Here is an 8,819-nt window from a genome sequence, read left to right as displayed (position 1 = left end):
ACTCAACCAACTGATCAAAAAATCCCTTTGAGTGATGCTGCCTTTACAGTATGATTTGATACCATCGAATCCAATAGATGGCGCCGCAGTCGAACTTTTATGAGTAAGGACGATCAGTTTAGTTTGCACAAAATTGACCAATTTGAATAGTACCTTGTCATTTACCTCTATCGATTCTTCTTCTTTTTTTTTTTATTATTATTTTTGTTATGCATAGTTTGGTTTAGTTTAATTTAAGTTATTTTTAATTTGAACGTTGTGCGCACCTGTAATTAACATATTTACGCAGGACTTATTACAATAGTTTACTTATATATGTGAAAGTATTTGTAAATAAGTTGTTGGTGTGCCTAAATAAATAAATAAATAAATAAATAAATCAGTTTTAGATAAAAGATAATTTATTTTGTTAAAACATCGGTATATGTTTAGGGCCGTCTTTAAACTATTTGAGGCCCTGGGCACATTAGGATCATGGGGCCCCTGTGACCTTGAGAAAACACTATTTAGTTATAATATATAAAGAAAATAGACAAACAAGGTTCTAAATTTATTTTTATTTAGTTACTAACTACACTCTTTTGCAAAAAAAGCGGGCGCCTACTCGAAATCTTGGTTTTAAGGACTTTACGTGTATTTCAAAGGGTTTTAATGACTGAAGGATGTTACTAGCATTAAAAGAGTTAGCCAAGCATGCGTGAGAGTGTATTCTAAATTTGAATTTTGGAGAAATGCTAAGAAACTGGTTAAACCTTGCTTGGGATTCATTCCTGGTAGAAAGTTCGTCGGCGTTTTGAAAAGTTTTTGACCTGATTGTCAGAAAACTGATAATGTAGTTTAAATGAATGATTAATGAACCTTTCTTTTACATCAAAACATTTTTTAAGAACTATGCATCTTTGATAAAATTTTCACCTGCTCTAAATGGTACATACTGATGATTGATTTCAATATTAAGAGTTACGGTATTTTTGTGTAAAGCTTTCGATCGTTTAGGTATTGTACCCAGGTGGTTTTAAATATCCCTTCCTAATAAATAAACATGATTAAGAGGTGTATCAGTACTACGAGTGTATCAGTACGAACTTTCTACCAGGAATTTGTCCCAAGCAAAGTTTAACCAGTTTCTTAGCATTTATCCAAAATTTAAATTTAGAATACAGTCTCACGCATGCCTGGATGACCCTTTTGATGCTAGTAGCATACTTCAGTCATTAAAACCCTTTCAAATGCACGTAAAGTCCTTAAAACGAAGATTTCGCATAGGTGCCCGCTTTTTTTGCAAAAGAGTTTATAAAAAAATAGGATATATAAAAAATTTGCCGTGGGACGCCGGCTTAGAATTGCGCTCTCCCCAAATCATCCCGTGGGTGTCGTAAGAGGCGACTAAGGGACAAACCGGAGGTCGGGCAGCAGCGTCCTCCGCGTACTGCATACCCTCACTGCGATCGCCAACCCGCCTGCCAAGCGTGGCGATTAAAGGCAATTACCCCCCAATGAGAAGCACAGAAACCAGGCCCCCAGTCCCCGGCAGCTCCGCTATCCCTGGCGCGGGTAGCGGTCAAGGTAACGGCGGAGCAGGGGGTGCTAAGAATCTCCGGAAGAGATCCGGCTACCCACCCCCACGACGACTGGCCCTGGTAACACACAACATACGCACATTGAGGACTGACGAAAAGATCTGCGAGCTGGAAGAGGAGTTGAGCAAGTTACATTGGGACATTATGGGGTTATGCGAAGTCCGTAGAGAGGGAGAGGACACCGTAACCCTGAAGTCTGGTAACTTGCTCTACTACCGGGAGGGAGACCAAAAGTCCCAAGGTGGTGTCGGGTTTCTCGTTCACAAGTCCCTCGTAAGCAACATAACAACCATCGACAGTGTGTCGAACAGGGTGATATACCTAATACTCAGAATATCCGAAAGATATTCGCTGAAGGTCATTCAGGTATACGCACCGACCTCGTCACACTCCGATGATGAGGTGGAGACTATGTATGAGGACGTAAGTAGGGCCATACATAGTTCCAAAACCCACTTCACTGTTGTTATGGGGGATTTTAACGCTAGGTTGGGCAAGAAAAGCGGTGATGAGTTGAGAGTGGGGCAATTTGGATATGGGCAACGGAACCATAGGGGACAGAGGCTGGCTGACTTTCTGGAGAAAGAGGAACTCTTCATGATGAACTCTTTCTTCCAGAAGCCGCCTCACAGGAAATGGACCTGGTTGAGTCCCGATGGTTTCACGAGAAACGAGATAGACTTCTTCATGACCGACAAGAGACGGATATTCAGTGATGTCTCTGTGATCAACAGGGTAAAAACCGGAAGCGATCACCGAATCGTAAGAGCCTCACTGAATATCAATGTTAAACTTGAAAGGTCCAGTCTGATGAAGTCTACGCTCCGACCTACTCGGTCCCATATTCAAAACCCGGAAAGCTTTCAACTCGAGCTCTCTAATCGCTTTGCTTGCCTTGAGAACTTAGTGTCAGTGGACGAGATCAACGACGGACTAGTGGAAACTGTCCGCACGGTAGGGTCTAAGTTTTTTAGACCCTGCCGTAAAAATAGGCCTCAAAAACTAACCGAGCAAACCTTAAACCTCATGGCTGAACGACGCTTGCTACAGTTGCAGTCTTTCCATGATGCGAAGTCATATAGGCAGCTCAATAGACGAATATCCAAATCCTTGCGACACGATCTGCGTCTCTTTAATACGAATCGTGTTAAAGAGACCATACAGCGAAACCAAGGCTCCAAAGTGTTCGCAAAGGACAAGTCTATTGGGCAAAGCCAGATGACTAAGCTGAAACGGGAGGATGGCAGCATAGCGTCGACCAAGGCAGAGGTTTTAGGCGAGATCGAGAGGTTCTATGGACAGTTATACACTTCGGTCGCAAAGTCCGTTGACAGCTTGGCAGGAGATCCAAGAGCCAAGCTGTCCCGACATTATACCGAAGATATCCCGGACATCAGTCTGTACGAGATTAGGATGGCCCTGAAGCAGCTTAAGAACAACAAGGCGCCGGGTGAGGACGGAATCACTTCAGAGCTTCTGAGAGCGGGTGGAACACCGGCACTTAAAGTCCTCCAGAAGCTCTTTAACTGCGTCCTGTCCGAGGGCAAAACGCCTGAAGCATGGAGCAGGGGTGTGGTGGTGTTGTTCTTCAAAAAAGGTGACAACAGCCTATTGAAGAACTACAGACCCATCACACTTCTAAGCCATGTTTATAAGCTGTTTTCAAGGGTTATCACGAACCGTCTCGAGCACAGGCTTGATGACTTCCAGCCTCCCGAACAAGCCGGTTTCCGAAGAGGCTTTAGTACCATAGACCACATCCATACGCTGCGGCAAGTTATACAGAAGACCGAGGAGTATAACTTGCCATTATGCTTAGCGTTTGTGGACTATGAGAAAGCCTTTGATTCGGTGGAAACATGGGCGGTACTTGAGTCACTCCAACGATGCCATATTGACTATCGGTACATCGAGGTGTTGAAGTGTTTGTATAATAACGCCACCATGTCGGTCCGAGTACAGGAGCATAGCACGAAGCCGATTCCATTGAGAAGAGGCGTAAGACAGGGGGACGTAATCTCCCCGAAACTGTTTACTGCCGCAATGGAAGACGCCTTCAAGCTCCTGGAATGGCAAGGACTTGGCATCAACATCAACGGCGAATACATCACTCACCTTCGGTTTGCCGACGACATCGTAGTCATGGCAAAGTCGATGGAGGAACTCAGTATGATGCTCGAGGGCCTCGACCGAGTTTCACAACGGGTGGGCCTGAAAATGAACATGGACAAGACGAAAATTATGTCAAATGTCCATGTTCAGCCCACCCCAGTCTCTGTTGGAAGCTCGGTACTCGAAGTTGTTGACTCATATATCTACCTAGGACAAGTAGTCCAATTAGGTAGGTCCAACTTCGAGAAAGAGGTCAACCGCCGAATCCAACTCGGCTGGGCAGCGTTCGGGAAACTACGCAATGTCTTTTCGTCCGACATACCTCAGTGCCTCAAGACGAAAGTCTTCAACCAATGTGTGTTACCAGTGATGACTTACGGCACCGAAACGTGGTCTCTCACTATCGGCCTCATCTCAAAGCTCAAAGTCGCTCAACGAGCTATGGAGAGGGCTATGCTCGGAGTTTCTCTACGTGATCGAATCCGAAACGAGGAGATCCGTAGACGAACCAAAGTCACCGATATAGCCCACCGGATTAGCAAGTTGAAGTGGCAATGGGCAGGCCATATTGCTCGCAGAGTAGATGGCAGATGGGGCCGAAAAGTGCTGGAGTGGAGACCACGGACTAGCAAGCGCAGCGTAGGACGTCCACCAACGAGGTGGACAGACGACCTTATAAAGGTCGCCGGAAGACGCTGGATGCAGGTCGCTTCCAACAGGTATCTGTGGAGATCAAAGGGGGAGGCCTATGTTCAGCAGTGGACGTCCTATGGCTGAGATGATGATGATGATGATATAAAAAATAATCTACAAAAGTAACTAGCTTTGCATAAAATCCTTAGATTAACTCTATGTTGATTGCAAAGGTACCCTTCTAGATTTAAGATGAGCAAAATCGTTAATCACTTCTTCAAAATCTATGGTATTGAGAATATCACATTCTATGGACATCAGCGACAAACTAGTTAATCTCTCTTGAAGCATTGTACTTACTTCTTAATTCATTTTTTATTCGTTTCAATTTGGAGAAGGAGCGTTCTCCGCTGCAGTTAGTTATCATCATGCTTAAAAATATTCTCAATGCAATTTCTACGTTAGGAAATGTGTCTTCAATTTTGTTTTGCTTTAATAGATTATATAGTTCCTGTACACTGTTAGGTGCTTGAACATTTTTAAAGTATTCTTTTAAATGTTCATTATCATTCTTTTAATTGGTCATTATCATCAGATTTCTCAAAATTAATGTTTTTCGGTAATAGCAGCGTTTTACCTGAAATAAAACGCATATTAAATACTTACCTTATTTGAAGCTTACTAGTTTGAGATAGGCACCTACGTGTTTTCCGCTTTTATCTCTGTCCTTTTCTACCCCATATCTTGCATCTCTCTCGCACACCGACCAGTTTCACTCCCCACCAGGCAGGAGGCGACGAGTGTTCTCGGCGGCCACAGTTCGTCATTGAGTCGAAAACACCAGGCAGAAATTAAAATGTAAGCTTCAAATAAGGTAAGTATTTAATATGCGTTTTATTTCAGGTAAAACGCTGCTATTAAATTCTTGACCGTTATTTGAAGCTTACTAGTTTGAGACGTGTTTGTTATCGCCTGGTGGAAGTGGACGCCAATGTGAGCAAAAGCACAATGAAATTGTGTATGTAAATAGGTACTTAGGTACACGAGTAATCACATGTAAGTATGTGTATTGCGTCCTGGAATACTAATGTAATCAAAGTTAACTGGTACTGGTACTCAGCTACATCCTGTTAGACTGGAAGCCGACCCCAACATAGTTGGGAAAGGGGCTCGAAGGATGAGTAATAAAAATTAAAAGAGAGATGCAAGAACAAAAGCAAAAATTGATTTCATTTTCTAATAGTAATTAACAAAAACATTGCGATACTTCTTAATAACAATAGTAACAAAAATATAGACATTAATCAGCTGGATTAATTAAATAATCGAGATAACTTGCTACTTCTATTTAGTGGGTATCTTTCCCTTCTGTAAAAATGGGCAAATGTATTGCCTGATCGCCAATTACCCTTTGCTAATATATCGTCCAAAGGTATATTGTCAACACAGATTTTGACGCTACCGCCGAGTGGAAGCTTCCTGGGGTTGTAGTTATTCCTGCCCCTTTTAACAATGTCTTAATCCACCCGCATCATCGTTCGGGTGCCTGCCTTTGGTTGGCCTCTAACGGATATAAATAAATTTAAGGAATTAGCCGATGTCCGTCTATCTTTTAACAAGGCTTTAGTCTTTCTGACCCAATACACTGGACTTAGATTTATATTTTCCTGATTATCCATCAAACAACAACCCGACTGCCTATGACTAGAACTGTCGGTCTTAGAGCCAAAGACTGGCCATAAGATTAAATTATCTTTGTTGTTTTTGAAATGTTCTGGGTCTATTGCAAGCAAGGAAAGATCATGGACTCGCCTTTCCGAAACAAGCTAGCAAAAGAAAGAGCAGCAGTGTGCCTGGAAGTTGCAAATGGATTATTCTCGTCTACGTTTACTGCACTTAAGTAGGTTACCAATTGGTCAATATTCCAGATGGACGGCTTCCCGGGGAACAGGTTTGCTCAGCGCTATTGATTTTAAAATGTGTCCGACTAGAACGTGTGAACCTAGCTCTAGAGTGGTTTCTGCATTGCATAGTGTAGCTATAACTGACTTGTGTAATAAAATAGTATTGTATGCTAGTTTATTTACTATGTGTAAGTCCGCTAAAAATTGGGTAAGTATAGGTCCAAATAGGGATTCAAGGATTCATAGGATCCAATTTCATACTTTTCGCCCCAATTTAACCATCGACTCCAAGCTGATTGATAAGTGTTGCGTGTGGATTGAAGAAGACTTCAGTCGGAGAGACTCCTTGTCCCTCCCCCCCCCCAATTTCCTTGACCTTGGCAGGGGGTATCCCCGTTGCTGTGTCTATCGGTTTCTGCTCGAGGTTCATCAGTGTGTAGGGTACTGCTAATGATCGGGACTTCAAATCTGCTCGCCAAAATACCTGGTGCCACCGAAGGAACTACTATGAGATTAACTCCCGTTCCTGAATTGAGATGACTGAGGACTTACGATATAAGGTAAGGTGGCGGTAATACCCATGCTAGCGGGTAAGTCAAAACTTGAGAAAAATGCATCGTGGAACCCCGCTTTCGGGTCCTTCAGATCTAGGGGCACGTAGTACACAACTATGTGTCCCTGGGCTCGCTTCGAGGCAAATAGGTCCACTGCTGATACAAGATGCCATTCCGGTGGAGGTTTGTGTCGGGAGAGATGGTCTGCCTGACTGTTGAATAGGGCTGGTATATGATTCACGACGTGATAGATTTGATACAGCTCGAGATAACTGAATACTCTGTACGTTAAGTTCGGTAGGCTCCTTGATCGGGTGCCACCTTGATTTCTTAGATATGACACCACAGTCCCATTTCTGCATTGAAAAATGGCTGTTGATCTCTTTAGCAACTTGCCGTGATTTTCCAGTTAATACTGCAAGCATCTCTTTCAGATCGCAGTGAAAGCCTTTTTCTCTCTCGTTCAATGAACCCATTACGGGAGTTCCGTTCAGTTGTGCCCCCATCCTACATCGGAGGCGTCCGTGGTTATAAGGTGACAGGGAAGTGGCGAATGAATATCCAAGGTTTGGTGGCAGCTGACCAGCCACCACTTTAGATCTGCTAAGGTATCTGCTGGTAGGTTCAACATTGCTATACTCCATTCACCGAGCCGTGAGCCCACAATGTAACCAAAGAATGACACTTTTTCAAAATGGTGGGTATAACCCGACCGATGACAAAAACGTCACATTTTTATGTAAAATGTTCTTAGTATCTGTGGTCTTCAATTAAGTAGGGTTCTATGTATGACAGTCAAGACTTCTAGGTTCATTTAACATGTAAACGATTCACTACATATTTCATTAAAATTAAGAAAATAATTTACGGCATTTATTATACATATTTGATTTCAATTATGTTTGAAAAGATTGCATAAGTTCCACAGACATCGTTCTAAAATATCATTTCTAATGTTGTCAGTATATTACTTTCGTAGTTATTTTTATAAAATATGATCATTACTTCAATCGTGACTTATAAGAACCCTTTTTATGGTTTGTTCACCGTTTGGCTCACGGTTCCATGAATAGGGTAGGTATAGATTGCTGTTCAACACTGCATTGAGGAAAGTGAGGAGAGCCCGGTAATGCAGTCTGCCGTATGGAACAACGAAAACTTGCGAAGTTTAAAAGTCCTATCATACTATGCAGGTCTTCTAAGTTTGTCGTGCTGTTTGTCACGTAGTGCGTTTTGTCATTATCTTGTTGATAATGCTTGCGATTTATTCACTTGCCATCCAAAACATGGTGCAAATGATCCCAAAGTAGGCAAATATATCTTGGTGAGCCACCAGAAAATCGAGATACACAATTATAAGTAACCCTTGAGTTTTCAAAGTTTGAGCCACCCAAATTGGTCACTGTGGCGAAGGTCTTGGGTGCCGTGCTTAAGCCAAATGGTAGGCACGTAATCTGAAGCAGTCTTCTTCTGTATACTAGTCGAAGAACATATCTGTGACCTTCGGCTACCGGAAGGTAGAAGTAAGCCTGGGCGAGATCCACTTGCACAGCCATTCGTCTTTCTGAAGAAACTCTAGCACCCGAAAAACATTTATTAAACTGAAGGGTTCCGTAATTATGAACTTGTTGAGAACCTTGAGATTGAGTATTGGACGGTTCTTTCCGTCGCCTTTTGGGCACAAGAAACATATTGGAAAGAAAGCTGGCAGAATTTGCAGCTATCAATAGAACTTTTTGTTTTATCATTTGGGATATGACGACATCCATCTCTTTGGACTCTCTGGTCAAATCTGGCATTATATATCAAAGGTGGCTTTTGGCCAATGGTATGCGATACCCAGTTATTATTTTAACAAGAAAGGCGGAGCTCCCATTTCTTTCCATTGGTCTTGATGATGATGATGATGTCCTCCTAGCCGATTATCGGCTACGGCGGCTGTTCTCATGTAAGGAGATTAGCCAACTGCGCAGGACATATTATAGTGCACAAGCATTTGCGCAGACACAGGTGCACTCCCTATTCCTTCACTCTCA

This window comes from Helicoverpa zea, chromosome 27 (genome assembly GCF_022581195.2).
Source record: "Helicoverpa zea isolate HzStark_Cry1AcR chromosome 27, ilHelZeax1.1, whole genome shotgun sequence".
Lineage (NCBI taxonomy): Eukaryota > Metazoa > Arthropoda > Insecta > Lepidoptera > Noctuidae > Helicoverpa > Helicoverpa zea.
This window is presented reverse-complemented; position numbering follows the sequence as displayed.